We start from the raw sequence: 15,231 nt of genomic DNA on the forward strand, positions 1-15,231 counted from the left end.
AGGGGATGGAAGACAGGGTTCCTTGGTATTGTAATAAGAGCCCTGGTATGAAGTTTTTTTTTCTGTTGGTAATTATTCTTAGCTCAAAAATGCCAGAATGATGAAGGTTTTTCTTCTTTGGACTCTTTTGTCTAGTGTGTTCACATTACCATAGATGGAATACTTTGGAGAAGCTATAATATTTCAGTTTAATCAGGTCCAGGCACAAATTTTGGACCAACTGCTCATACAGCAGAGCATCAGCAACATCTGTCTCCCCTCTGCTCACAGATAGAAGGGGACTCAAGAGCTACCCAGGCATGACAGGAAGATTTGCTTATACAAGAACCATCTTCCCTTTTCTCCTCTTCAGTCTTCCTCTTGTTCTCCCAAATGCAAATCGGTAACGCTGATTATTAACACCAGGTCTGAAAAACATTTCTGTGTTTAAATGTGAGGACAGATGGGTGTTTGGTTTGAGGGATATTAGCCAACCAGGAATGCATAATCAGCACAGTAATTAACTACAGTCAACACATCCAACGGCTTAGGCATCCCGGGTCAGGATTCCTAGGACTGAGAGACCTAAGAAGTAGTAGAGCGGAGGAGGAGTCAGCTTCCCGAGGGGAATGGAACTCTGGTGAGCTGGGTAGAGCGGTTTGCCCAGGGGCATGGCTGGAACTAAGGAGATGTGGCAGGAAGAAATACTCGTGGTAGCTAAGCAGGTCAGGAGGGGCTGTGCTGGGTCTCTGTCCCCGCGTGGGTCTGGTGCCTGAGCTGGACCTGTGGTGGGATACAGGCGTGGAGAGTGCTGCCCGGGGATGGCCCAGCTTGGTCACACCAACAGGAGACAACCCCAAAGTGAAGGGCCAGACTGCTCTCCTCCGACCGTCATTCTGGAAGCGAAGCAGAAAACCGCGTATGGGGGGCTTCACCCCGAGCGGCCCCTGCGCATCGCCCGTGCTTCCAGGCGGGACGCAGCGCCTCCAGGAGCCAACGGGAAGCGGCGGCAGGTGCGGGATGCGTTCAGTCTTCCCGAAAGGCTGCACCTGAGCTTAATTGTATTTGGGAAGTACCCAGGTTACTTTTTCACAGCCTCAACAATTGGAGTGATGTTTATATTTCCTTTTCTCTCTCCCTGCACCCTCACATTTGCAGATGATTCACAGGCCCCTGGCCAGAGGCAGTTAAGACTAAATCAATTAGGTGTTAATGATCTACCTGCAGGCTGGACTTTCGCAGCCGCTGTGAACTAATTCTCTTTCTTGGTCGCATCCCCAAACGGTGAAACGTTATGTCATCTGACATCAGCTGTTGTCCCTCGTTTGTCTCTCTGGGGAAGGCACCAGGCTAAATCATGAGATCCTCTCTCCTGATAAGTTTGCTGTGGCTGGTACCTTCAGCATCCACCAGAGAACAGTCACTGTGTAGGACTGTTAACCCTGCATCTTCGTAGTGTTAAAGTAGCATGAGCGATTTATGCTGGGACATCGCAGTATCATAGAATGGTTTGGGTTGGAAGCAAACTGAAAGATAAGTCCTGCCGTGGCTCTCCCCATCCCGGCCCCACCAAGGCAGGAACGTCTTCCTCTAGACCTCACTGGTCAGAGCTCCATGCAGCCTGGCACTGAACACTTCCAGAGCTGGGGTATCCAGAGCCTCTCTGAGCAACCTATTCCAATGCCTCACCACCCTCACAGTAAATAAATTATTCCTGATATCTAGCCTGAATCTGCCTTCTTTCAGTTTAAAGCCATTTCCCCTTGTCTTATCGCTATGTGCTCTTGTAAAAAGAGCAGCTCTCTCCAGCTCTCTTGTAGCCCCTTTAGGTACTGGAAGGCAGCTACAAGGTCACCTCAGAGCCTTCTCCTCTTCAGGCAGAACACCCTAACTTGCTTGGACTGTCCTCATAGCAGAAATTCTCCATCCCTCTGATCATCTTGGTGGTCTGCTCTGGACTCACTGCAGCAGTTCCATGTCCTCCCTGTGCTGGGAGCCCAGAGCTGGATGCAGGTTCCAGGTGGGCTCTCCCCAGAGCAGAGCAGAGGGGCAGAATCCCCTCCCTGCCCTGCTGCCCACGCTGCTCTGGATGCAGCCCAGGACACGTTTGGCTCTCTGGGCTGGGAGTGCCCATGGCTGGCTCATGTCCAGCCTCTCACCCACCAGCACCCCTAAGTCTTTTTCCTTGGCTTCAGTCATGGCAGAGGGAGGAAGGGTGCTGGGTCTTGTGCAAGTTACAGTTCTGAATTTAGGGAATCTTCCATGGAACATATCGTCCAGAAACTTAGACAACCAGCCAGCTCATACTAGCAGGCAGTCAGAAGAATAAACCAGAAGGGAGGACTGAAATGCTCTTAAAACATCCTCTACTCAAAGCAGGCTAACCCCAATGTCAGGTCTAGTTGTTCTGAGTCTTTTCAATTTATGTTTGTGGTATGTCCAAGACCAGAGACCCTACCAGCCCTCTGGTACTTGTCTGCATCTCTTCTGCAGGGAAGCAACTTTTTCTTGCACCCAAACAGCAGTTTCTCTGTGCCAAGTCTTTGCCCAAAGGATGGTAAAGTAAACACATGCCTTTGCCACACACATCCTCTTCCTTGGGCACACGGGGACAGCAGTGAGAAGTGAGGCCACAAGCACTGTCTGCCCACTGGGAAGGAGTCCTGGGGCAGGGAGGCGTCTGTGACTCAGAATGCATGGGGAAGCAGCAAGGAATCCCAGCACTGTAGTCTGTAGTGGGGCTGGAGCTGAAACAGAAAAGGCACTTCCTGAAGTTGAGACCAGCCTTGTTTGCCCTCCTGCTGTGCCTCTCCACCCAGGGCTGGTGGGAGAGATGGTGCAAGGACAGGGCTTTCTCACTGTCTCCCACGGGCAGCAGTGCCACAGTGAGTCTCTCCCTGCAGTTTCAGCTGCTGCCAGTGTGTTGGAGATGTGCCTTCCAGGCAGGGGTTTGGCCCATAGCTGACTTTTACACTGGGTTTTAAGGGGTTGGTTTGCAGAAGGGAGTGTGATGGCATTTCAGGCATGATGACTATGGTTTCCATAGCAGCCTGAAGGCCTGAGTCAGCATCGCCCTGCTGCTCTGACTGGAAAGATTTGTTCCAGGCGTGGCACATGAAAACACAACAGTGGAGCAGACAAGGGTAGTGTGTATAAGGTTTGAGCTACCTTGAGGGCAGGAAATATACCAAAGAGAGGACCAAATCAGTTTTTCTCACAGCTAAATATGGGGATCCCTTTTGAAGAGTGGGGGTTGCTTGTGCCCACCTGAAGGGTGAGTGCTCTCTTTAGCATGAAGCTTCTTTCAGCTTCTTCCAAGCATATCTGCTTGTGCTCTTGCCATGTGCTGGCCTGGGCTGTGCAAGTGTGCGAAATGCTGTGTCCAGATATGCACTGGCTCAAACTTCTTGGATGGCAGGAGAGCTGAAGCATGGTTCTCTCTTATCCCTCTTATCGCAAACACAGAGATAACTGTGTTTGTCTTTGCAGCTGCAATTTGAGAGCAGGAGTCACCAGTGTGAAGAAATAGCAAGAACCACTTTGAGCTCAGAGCTCTTTGTAGCCCATTGCAACTCAGGACATGCACTGAGCAGGGACCTGCAAATTATCATTACCACCAGCAGTGCAAAACTCTGCCTTCTGCATCCATGGGAGTCAGAGGGCATAAAACTCTCAGACAGTTCACCATAAGCCCTGGCCTCTGATCATCTGCTTTTAATGCGAATGTCAAGAGAAAGTCTGTCTGGAAAGGCAAGACTTCATCCGTCATGCACCCATCCATGTTGGGCCCCTGGCCAGGGTATGCCCCCTGGTGAGTATCCTCAGCACTCACTCTGCAGGGTGTAAGAAAAGATTCGGTGGCTCTGCTCAGGATGGCCAAAAGAAAGCCAATTAGAAATAGAGAGATAATTCCCCCTTCCTGGACTGGGAAAAGACATAAATAGTCATTTGAGTACTGTCAACCTTTTCTGGCATTCAAGATAAGGTTCAATCTTACATGAGCTGCAAAATATTTTTTCTTCTGATGGGGCATTCTTCTAATGAATGTGTGAACAGATTCAAATTACCAGCTCACTGTGTCCCCCTGTACAACAGACCAGTGACAAATGGCACTGCAAGGATGTGGGAAAACCCCCCAGTGTTTCTTTAAGTGCTCTATTTTGAGACCAGTAAGCGCTGAGTAAACAGTAGTGTGCTGGGAGCAAGCTGTGCTTGAAACATGAAACTCCTCTGAGAAAGGTCATTTGCTTCCTTTGGGTGCATCACAGGATTGCTAGCAGGAACCAGCTCTAACTACTCACAATGTGGAAAAACCTGTCCCATGTCGATCCCTCAGGGCTCATGTCCATCCCCAACCCGCTGCTGCCCTTTTTGGCTGTGTGTTCCCTGTCCCTCTCCACTGTAAATAAGTTGGCACCTCCTCCTAATGGACTCTTGCCTGGTTTCACACCTCCTGTGTCCAAAGGTGTGTCCGGATTTTGAACTCCTGTAACCTGTGAGCAGTCTCCTTGCCCCATCTGCCACGGAGAATGTCTGTCCAAAGCAGTAACAGAACCTGCCCTTGGGTCCAGAACAGCCCAAGCTCCACTTCTGAATACAGCCACAGCTCCCAGGACTCATCAACTGCCTCACAATGTGCTTGTTAATCTGTGTGTGCAGTGAAGTGAATTAGCATTAGTGAAGCTAATTTATTGCTTGGAGGTTGCCAAAACAAATGTTGCAACTCAGGCTTTCTCTGCCATAGGATTTTGGTGTACAGGATTGTATTGGTTCTCTTCTACACATTGACTCACAGGACTAACACTCCTATAATGGGGTTTTGACCTCCAAAACTACCCAGATTTGCCTGGACCTGTGGCACCTCCGTACCCCAGCAGTCTTATTCTTTGTCCTGTGCTCCAGTGCAAGATATCTCTGCTGCCTTTTTTATATACAAGGACCTTGCAGAAGTGGATGTATGAACAGAGACATACACAGTCCTCAGGATGGTGTTTTGCCAGGTACAATAGGCCCAGGGTAAGATACACAGAGATGTTGCTCCATACACAATGTGGACCCACAGCACAGCCCTGTGTTTGGGCAGGAGAGAGGGAGTGTGGGTATGGTCAAAGGTTTTCAGCTTCTGATCCAGCTCCATGCTACCTGGCTTTTTGGGCGCTCTGCAGGCTGTTTCCCATCTCTTTTTACTCACCCTTTTGGGTCAATCTGCAGGACAAAGGACTTGCTCTCTTGCTTTAAGGATCTTTCATGTGGATGAAGTGCCTCTTTCTGGTTGAAACAGAAATCCACTGCGAACTGGCAGCAGTAACAGCTTTGTAGCAGGTAGATTTTGGGGGTCCCCACAGCAGTGTCTCCAGGTGGTCTAACTTGCAGACATCTGCATGGTCTTTGCTGGCATCAGGTGTGCACTCACTGCGTGTGCATAGCAACAGTCCTAGCTTTCCCTCCTTCAGCCTGTCCAGGGTCTCACAGGTGAGGATGACTTCTGTGTGTGTGCTGCATCATGGCACTGTCCTGTGCATCAGCACATTCTGTACCTTCTGCTCCCCAGAAACATGTCAGATAAGCCCCTGATCTGTGGCACTGACCTGCTTTCTAATCAAGTGAGCTATTGCTGACATCAGGCTCAGGTTAAGAGCACATCTGCTCAGTTCAGTGCCAGCAGCCCTTTTCCCTACTGAGTCCTCTTTGGGTCAGGATGTTCTCTGTATGCTTGGTTTGCAGCTGTCTCTTGAGGGGACCAACCAGCATCCAGGGTTGAAAAGCATACACCTATGCCACGGTCCCTTTCCCTGCCTTGAATTTTGACTTTCCAGAGTGCAGTTTTCAGCCCAAAGACAACTCTTCCCACCAGCATACTCAAACACAGGCCAGCAGCCCCCACCCAGCCACCGGGCCATTCTCTGGAACACCTGTGCTCACAGACTCACCTGTGATTGCATGTCTCCTCTCACCCAGTACACATATGAATGCCTTAGTGGGCAAAACATGAAATACCATATGGTGACCACCAGAGAGAGCAAAACATGCCAAAGGGTTTGGCAGCATGACTGCCAGATCCCTGCTGCTGAGCTGCAGAATTTTGGCCATAGGATGTAGTTTTCCTTTGGTTTGCATAGTCCTGAAGCTAAGGCAGAGGTTGGTAGCTGGAGCAGCAGGTTTGGAAGGAATGAGCTGCTTTGCTGTGCAGCAAGGTGCTGAATCAGAGTGCCTGTAAGTGATGGGACAACAAAACCAAAAATGACATACTCAGCAGCTGCCAGACTGGGGCATTCCTTTCCCCAGGAGCTCCCATGGGTCAGGCTGGGAGGGCAGCCTGTCACACAGACCCAGGGTAAGTACAACTTCTGACACCAGACTGCTGCTGCATCCTCAAAGATTTCCAGCCTGAAACTGTTGGGGAGAGGAATTTCCAAAACAAGTATTGCTATTCAAGGAATGCAGCAGGGGGAGGGAATAATCACAACAGAGATAAGGAGAAGTTGGTTGATTTGACAACTGTGCAAGTTCCTCTGTCTCCCGGCTTGTTTAGGATGAAACTTCAGCCCACCTCCCTGTGCCCCAGGTGACACAGTGCTGCCTTAGCATCAGCTCTGCTGGTGGGGCTGGGGAGGCAGCTCTGAGGTAGTTGCAGGGAAGGTGAAATACAACTAGAGGGGTCAGGGTAGTAGAGGGGCATCTGTTCCCACTCCACTCTGCAAATGCACCAGCATAGCTCCTCTCCTTTGCAACCATCCACTGGGCTTCCTCTGGCTTTTTGGTCACCAGACTCTTCCAGTAAGAGCACGTGCAGGTTTCAGGCATTTCTGTGGAAAGCCAAGTATCTGTACTGCACTATCACAGGGATTTTGGGGCTTGTCTGCTTTTCTCCCTGTCCTGGACTGTGTTGCTCTCAGCTGCCAAGATTCCCTGTCTCACCACCAATCCCCTCAGGGTCCAGCTCTGTTTAACATTTATCTGGACATGTGGCACTCCTCTGGCGGACTGCTGAAGGCTTTGTGTAAGTGTTCTGCTGGAAAACATCTGGAATCCATGGTCTTGTTCTCTCCTCCCAGGGATAAAGAAAAAGCTGCATTGCTCTTGGCTTGGAGTTTGGGAAGAATATGTTTGCTAAAGCCAGATGTCTGCATCCACATTTGCTGACTCCACACTGGGGCTTTTGCACCTGACGCTTGCAGAGGGACTGTTCTCCCACTGACAGACAGCAAGGGATTTGTCAGAGCCGAGGTCGATATCCCGCCGTTCTTGGGGGCAGATGGGGCAAAGAGACTGTGCACATCTGTAGCTTGGAAAATAAGTGATATGAAAAAATAGGCTCAGTGGCTGGACAACCTGCAGAGGTAAAGATGGACAGACAGTGCTTGGGTAGCTGGATGCAAGGCATTCACCTGGCTGTCCCCAACACACCCGAGTGATGGGGCTCATATGTGCACACAGGAACTAAGGAAATGCCCTGAGTATTGAGACAATACTAGGAATTAATAATTTCAGCCCTTTAAGGTGAAATTATCCACTCAAAGGAATGGCTTCAGATCAGCAGTTCCATCTCGACTCAGAGGTATACTCAGTTTTGTTTGTCCACCCTGTGCCATTTGAGCATACTTCTTACACTGATCGTTTTAACTTACTGCTTTTCCAAACTTGCTCAGCACTTTTATATCTTACACTCGTAAAGATCTAAAATATAAAATGCAGTTGGCATGGAGTCATTCTTTCTGACTCCTGCCAGTGTCCAGCTCTGCAGCCTGAGCCCTGGCTTATAGTCTTGTTGCAGTGCAGAAACACAGAACTTTCCTTTAGAGTTGTCAATGCCTCTTCCCCAGAGATACACCCAGTGTGAAGGAGGAGCACAGCAGAGACTTTATTGACCTGAGGCTAGAGGGTTCTATTACAGCCTTCTCCCTTTTGCTGCTCTGTACCTCTGAATGGGGCTCAGAGACATTCTTTCCCTCTTGGATGTGCAGCACAAGGTTAATTTTTGTAGCACTCTTTGCTCATTTCTGCAGTTCTTTGAATATGCATGGGTCCTTCTTCCTCTGGAAATACAGACAGCAGCCAAGTACTTTGCCTACCAGGGCTGTGCACAGAAGCAAAAGCTGCCTGTTTCTAATGCTGTTACCCACTTTCTTACAGCTGGGGGTTGCATTATCCTTATTAACTGCAGCAAAAGAGCTCATGGTGTTACCCACAGATACACTTCAATATCTCTGCAACACTGTTTTACAAGGCAGGTCTCACATCTCACATTATTTGCCTCCAGTTATGTTTCCGTAATTTACTAAAGCTTATTTCACCAAACTGTAATTTCTTGGTTAGATCCAGAGCTTCCGGGAACAGAGACATCATTTGCTATGCCACCGTGTTTCTGCCATCTGCAAACTTCTTAAAGGTTTTGTAACAGCTACTTTTTGAAAGGTTGCCAGACCATTTTTAAACTCTTGTTTCTTTTGTATAAGGCATGGGTCTTACCAAAGCATCATGTGATATTAAGTAAAAAAATGCTTTGAGGAAATCCTATTATATAACAGAAACACCATTCCCCTTATTGGATTGAAGCAGTAATCCTGTACAGCTTGCCAGCTTGCTTTTTATTCTTTTATGTTGTTGGTGGGTTTTTTTTTTTGTTTGTTTTTTGTTTTTGTTTTTTTTTTTTAGCTTTGATTTGTTTTTTGCTTTAAGGAAGAAAAATAGAAGAAAACAAGTTTATTTGACAGTACTGTGCCTCGTGGGTGACTGTGGTAGCAATCTTCAGCCTCTTTGTTTATCCTGAGTGTCAAACCAACATTTGTATAAGGCGCCAACTGTTCCCTTACCCTTATGTCTTCTGTCTTCAATCTTCATGGAAACCCTATGCTGGTTGTTGTTATTCTGCAAGGAAAACATTGGATGGAGAGTACCTGGGTGCAGGAGCAGCCACAGGGCAGGCAGTCATGGATGGCATCTGCATTAGCTGACTACAGGTTCCAACTGCTTTCCAGACCACTCCAACCCCTGGGATGGTCTCAAATATTTGATAACCTAGGGCAGGATATACCAAAGCCATTACAAAATGCGTTTGGAAGATGAGATGTAAAGCATCCTGATAAAGAGACAAAGAGCAGTGAGTATCTCTTAGTGTTCCCAGAAGAGAAGCAGAGATGAAGAAAATGGAGAGACAAGAGACCACAGTCACCTTCAACTCCTAACAGGTACCAAAATTCAAGACTCAAAAGCAGCACACATTTCCTGAGGTAACAACACAGGAACCGTCATAAGACCTCAGTAGTGAGTGTCCCTTTAACTCTGCATCAGCATTCAGTGTCCTTGGACAAACTGCTTGCACTTTGGGGCTTTCATCCTGGACAGACCACACAGATGCTCTCAGCTTGAAAATCCTTGTGAGTAAGAGGCAACTGGCTTGGTTTCAAAATAAGTATTCCCCCTTCCCATAGGGTCCAACAGTGAGCTTTGCTGTGTTGCTGCAAGATGAGCTTTTGGTCTGAGATTTCTGATTTGGTTTTTTGCCATCTGCTGCTGTCACCTGGGGCTCCACAAGAAGGACATTGCTGCTGCTGGTAACAGTCCCAGCCTTTACACTAAAACAGTGGATGCTCAGCATACCAAGACCCTGTTGTGGCCTGTTATACATGTTGCCAGCTCCTCACGAGTGCCTGGTGTGTGAACTGGCCTGAGATGCCAGGTGTCTCTTGTTTTTAATGTGTGAAGTAAGCACGATAGCAGCAGGGGCCTTGAGAGTTTTGGAACAGGCTAGAAGCAGAGGCTGCAGGACTATAAATAACTCACTGGCACTGTGTTAGGTGTGCAGCCTCAAAAGCTGGGCAAAGCCTGTGTTAAGTGTTCCAAAGAAAAGCAGCAGCTGAGCAATGAGAAACACATCTGAGCAACAGGGTACGGCACCTGCTGCGGTCTGGGAAAGCAACACCTGCCAGTGAGCGCAGGAAAGGGGGTGGAGGACAAGGGCTGGGAACTGCCTAGAACTACTCAGACACTTGAGGAAGTGCCAGGATGCTGAATGTGATGTGATTCTGGGGGCTTCTGTGCCACAGCTGCGGGGCTGTGGACAGCCTTGCTCCATAAATCCCTGCTCTCCTGGGGACCACGTGCAGCTGAGGTTGGAAAGGAGCTTTGGAAATCATCTGGTCCAAGCCCTGAGCTGAAGCAAGGCCACAGAGAGCCAATCACCCAGGACATGTTCAGATGGCATTTGAACATCTCCAAGGATGGATAGTCTCATCGTCTGCCTGGCTGCGGAAGCCTTTTCAGCTGGCAATAGTGGGTGCATGGTGTCATGAGTGCGTCTGAGCCTGGCTTTTTGTGCCCATCTAATGCTACAGTTCTCAATGGGTTTAATACATATGTGTCAATGTGTCTAATCATTATTTTGGGCAGTATTATAATTAGCACCTGTGGGACAGAGCACTCCCTAGCAAAATGCTTCACAGGTGGGCCAGTGGCAGTGGTTAAGGCATGCTGATTTTCAACGCAGCTTATTTTGTAGAGAGCAGGCTCTCAGGCAGAGAGCCACATCAGCCAATCACAGCCTCGCTGCTTGCAGTAGCCAACACTGACTCTGATATTCAGCAGCCCTTTACATGTCAAAGGCCCTCACCACCACTGCAATCAGATGTCATCTTGTCCACCAGAAATTCTCATTGCAGTGGGATCACAACTTGGAGGGCTGCTGAGTAGATCTGAGAAATCCCAGTTTCCATTCCTGTTTCTATATTGTCTGGGAAATCAATGTCAACAACGTGTGCTGAGACCTTGTTTCTCCAGGATTCTTGCTGAGAAGTACCACAATGTTCGTGTAAGTTAGAAGTAATGAAAACACAGTCAATTGCTGACTCTGTAATTGTGTTTTCTAAGGGTATGATGGTGGTTTAGAATGATTACAGCAGGGAAAGATCTCTTGAGGACTCTTGCTCAATTCCTCCACTCAAAGCTAGTGTAAATCTAAATTCATATTTTGTCATCACTCAGGGATTTGTCCAGTCAAAGTGAAAGATATAGTCTTCGTCCTTCTATTGCTTCAGAGACATCCAACTTGTCCCCTTAGCTTTGTGCTTCTTTGTAAGACTCCTGCTTAAACCTGTGTTTGGAAAACCACAGGCAAATGTGAGGCAAATTTCTAGCAGCTGGGTGAGAAAGTAAGTTTTAGAGACACAGGCAGAAAGTCAGTGTTTTCCACCTGAGATGAGCAAGACTTGGCCATTCTGCAGAACATCAGATGTTATCTACCTGAACTTGTGCAAAGAGTTTGACACGGTCTCACATGACATCTCTCAAAACTGGAGAGACATGGATGCCCCAGTCCTGGAAGTGCTCAGAGTCAGGCCGGATGGGGCTTTGAGCAATCTGCTCTAGGGGAAGGTGTCCCTGCCCATGCCAGGGAAGTTACAACTAGATGGTCTTTAAAGGTCTCTTTCAACCCCAGCCATTCTGTGCTTCTGTGACATTCTGAGGCTGCCCCTGTGGACTTGTTTCACCAACACGCCCCACATCACCTGTGCCACTGATGTCCTACACAGCCTTTGCACTTCCTTGTGTCAAGCACATCCCCAGGCACTGATGACTGATGAGTGGATGCATTAAATTCACGAAAACTCCGGTGCCAGGGCTGACCATACCACTGCCTTCTCTGTAAGAACACATCAGCTTTGTCAGAAAGACAAAGAAATTTGGATCACAAACAGAAGAATGATCTCTTTTCCCTTCAATACAGATTTTTTCCAGTCCTGGTCTCTTCTCTGGCACATCTCACTCTTCCTTGGGTGAATGTATCTGAGAGTATTTCTGGAAATGGGGAGAACAGTTATGCTGCAGAGACATCTTCTCCCACATTGCTGGAACACATTCTGCTCTGGAGTGCTATGACCTCAGGCCCCAGACCCCTTCATCGGTGGTGATCTTCTCTATGAAGACTTGTCAACACATTTCCCTTAGAGGGGTCACTAAATCCCACGGGAGAGAGATAAGTGGCTATGATTTTTTTTTCCCATTAAAAAAAAGAATTGTTTCTGTTCCAGTTGTATTTTGGAAAGAAAACTGAGGCATTTGCTAGGTGGGGTGTTGCTGGAGGGATGGCTTTTCAAACTCTTTTTCACACAGGAATCTACCAATGTTTTGCATTTTTTGACTAAGTTGTTTCTCTCCCTCTTGAGGGAAAGTTGGAGGATGTAAAAAAACCCATGGTCAGTGAGCTCTTAATGTGACTTTTTGCGTGCCAACACTCTGCAGCACCTCCACATGCTCCCAGACATGGGCTTAACAGGTTTGCCAGCTCTGGATGAGTTGGACACAACCTTAGAAAGTTTCACAGCTCCTCCCTTTCTCTCCTGCAGCATGGCAGATGGTCACAGAGTAAACACCTTGCCAAGTTCTGATTACTAAAATATGGTGTAAAGCTGGTTTGGAAAGCACAGGCAGCCATGCAACTCCCTGCTCTTTCCTTGGAAGTGCTCTGCAGCTTCTCCAGGCTTGTTGGCGTTGTCCATGACCTTAGTGCAGTGTCCCTTCACACAGGGACGGCACTCCTGCTGCTCTGCTGGCTCTGGCTTGGAGCTCCTGAGGGCTGGTTTACTGCAGTTTGGTTTATTGCAGCTGCTGGTTTATTACAGCCCAGGGACCACTGATCAACCCTTGAAACCTCCCAAGGTGTCCCCTCGGTATGCTGTCCCAGGACTGCATCAACCTCCTTGGGAAGGGTTTTTTCAGAGTGCTCATCCTTAATAGCCCAAGCCTTCCCTTCTGCAGGAAAATTGGGAATTTCACTGGAAGTCCTGCTTGACTAAAAAGATAATTTATTTTAGCAAAATAATGAAAACAAACAAACAAACAACAAACACCAACAAAAACAACAACAAAGCAGCATGTGAGAATGGGAAATATGATAGCAAAAGAATGTAGTAAACATTGCTTGCTTGTGTACTTAGAGGTGGTATTGAGCATGGCCAAATTCCACCCACAACTCAGACTAGAAAGGATCATTAAAGGTAGTACAACACGATCCTGCAGGTGTTCTAGAAATTGGGGGAAATGCACAGCCACTGGCAGATGGAGGAAGCACTGTGGTACTGGGCAATATGGAAAAAACCACAATGATCAATGGACTTTGTACAATCTTCAGAGGTAAAGCCAGGTCCCAGATCTCTCCATTCACCAGCTTGGGTTTGGAAGTAGGTGGGAAGACCAAACGTGAGGCTTAAGGACTGCTTAAAGAATAGAATAGATGACACTAACCCACATGAGTTATCATTTCATGTCAATAAAACTGCTGTCAGCCATGGTGGAATATCATGGCAAGTGGGAAAAGGCTGAATGAAAAACCTAATATGATGCCCACCTTTAGGGAGGGCAAGGAGAAAGATACCTGAAACAACAGTAGAACCTCCATTCTTGTGTAGTAATTACAAAATGTAATTACAAAATTATTACAAGCAATATATATTTCCATCCTTGGAAAAATCATGGAACACGAATTCTTCGAAATAATTTTCATGCATGTGAGAGGCAAGAAAGTAATCAGGAAAAAGTCTACTGGTCCAACCTTTGGATTTAACTCAAACCCCTTATTTTCCCTACTCAGCTCATCATTGCAAGGTCTAGTGCAGACTTGGGAAGTCAAGTCTCCACTGATCTCTACAGAGATTTTTGTGCAGTCATCTTCCTTGCTGGTAGTTATATTTAGAGCAGTGGATCGATAAGGCAAACAGGCTCCAGGAGTGGGGTTGCTGCCTTGGGTTGACAGAAAATATAAGTGTCATATGAGTGCATTGTCCCTGAGTATGTAGACATCCTGCACATTGGATGTAGTCAAATAAGAACAGATCCAGCAATCAGCAGGGCTGTGCTAAGACAAAGCAAGAACAAAGGACAAACACGCCTACTTCAGACTCCTTCCAAGAGGGTGAAAAGGTTTAGCAAACTCCAGCTTAGAACTTTCCTTCCTTTTAACAACAGCTTCTTTTTTTGTCGTGGGTTTTGGCTCTTTTTTCCCCCTGTGGGCTGGAGAACAGTAAAGTGCAGCAGGGTAAACATGTGGGATAAATGTAAGAAACCTTTGATCCCTCATCCTGGCTCTTGGCAGGCAGGTGGAGCATGAGGTGGAGAAAGCCCTGCTAATGCAGAAAGCAAGCTCTGGAGAAAGCTCTGTGAGCAAATATGGTCTTACAGCAAGAGTCATGGGATCCTTTACCAGCCACAAGCTGATCTGGTCCAGAGAAGCCTTGGTAACTAGTGGGGAGAAGGGTGAAATCCTGGTGACACTTCTCAGCTGCTGCTTTCAGCAAGGGACAAAATTTCCACACATGGTTTCTTCCAGCCACTGAGCCTCACCCATTCAGGGTATAGACAGGAGGAATAGCTCAATAGTCTGAGGGCAGAAGAATTCTCCCCACAGAATACTCCTCCCATCTGCAGGAGGAAGTGGAAGGTTGCTCTTAGACAATTTTTCTGCCTGTAGATGCCAAACTTGGAAGCATAAAAAGGTAACACCCGTGATTCCTTGCAACACTTCAGGGTTTGAGAGTCAACAGAAGATGAAACAGGAACGACCAGGCCTGCTGCAGCACCCCAGTTTGCTGGCAAGTTCCTTGTAGTGATGGTCTGCATTGTCCCCAAAGCCCTAAAAGGCACTTGTGAAGGGACAAAGCAGGCAGAGGCAGGCACTGCTCTCTTCCAGGTCCCTCAGTCAATATGGTCTTCAGAGCATGCCTGCAAACAACTGCAGGAGCTTGGGGCTGTCCTGCCCCCTGTGCCAGCCTGGGCCCAGAGGCTGGTACTTGGCCTCAGCTGGAAACAAGCCTGCCTTTCCCTGGAGAGCACTGGGGACTCATGCCTAGCCTTAGCCACAGTCTGGCCAGAAACATCTCTTCCACAGAAAGTGTTTTTGTGAGAAATTGCCAAGGAACACAGGCAAATGTTTACTTCAGTTTCCCAGGAATTATTCTTCCATTTCCACACTCTAGCCAAACCCACAAGCACTCGGAGCAAGCAGTGGCCTGTTTGCCCACAAGCAGTCACAGCCTGAGTGAGGGTTTGCATCTTCTGCCTGGTTTCAGTATGGATTGCATGCTGTCCCCCTACCCAGATTTAGGAACCACCTTACAGTTTCCTGGTGTCATCTGGGGACTCTTAGGTCTGTGTCTCTAACAGGCAGAAAATTTGCAGCACAGAGAAATTAATTCAGGGAGTAGCCAGAGGGAGGAAAAGTTGGAGAAAGTTGGAGAAAGTTAATGCAAGGAGATTAAGGCA

Source organism: Melospiza georgiana, chromosome Z (assembly GCF_028018845.1).
Source record: "Melospiza georgiana isolate bMelGeo1 chromosome Z, bMelGeo1.pri, whole genome shotgun sequence".
NCBI classification, from domain to species: domain Eukaryota; kingdom Metazoa; phylum Chordata; class Aves; order Passeriformes; family Passerellidae; genus Melospiza; species Melospiza georgiana.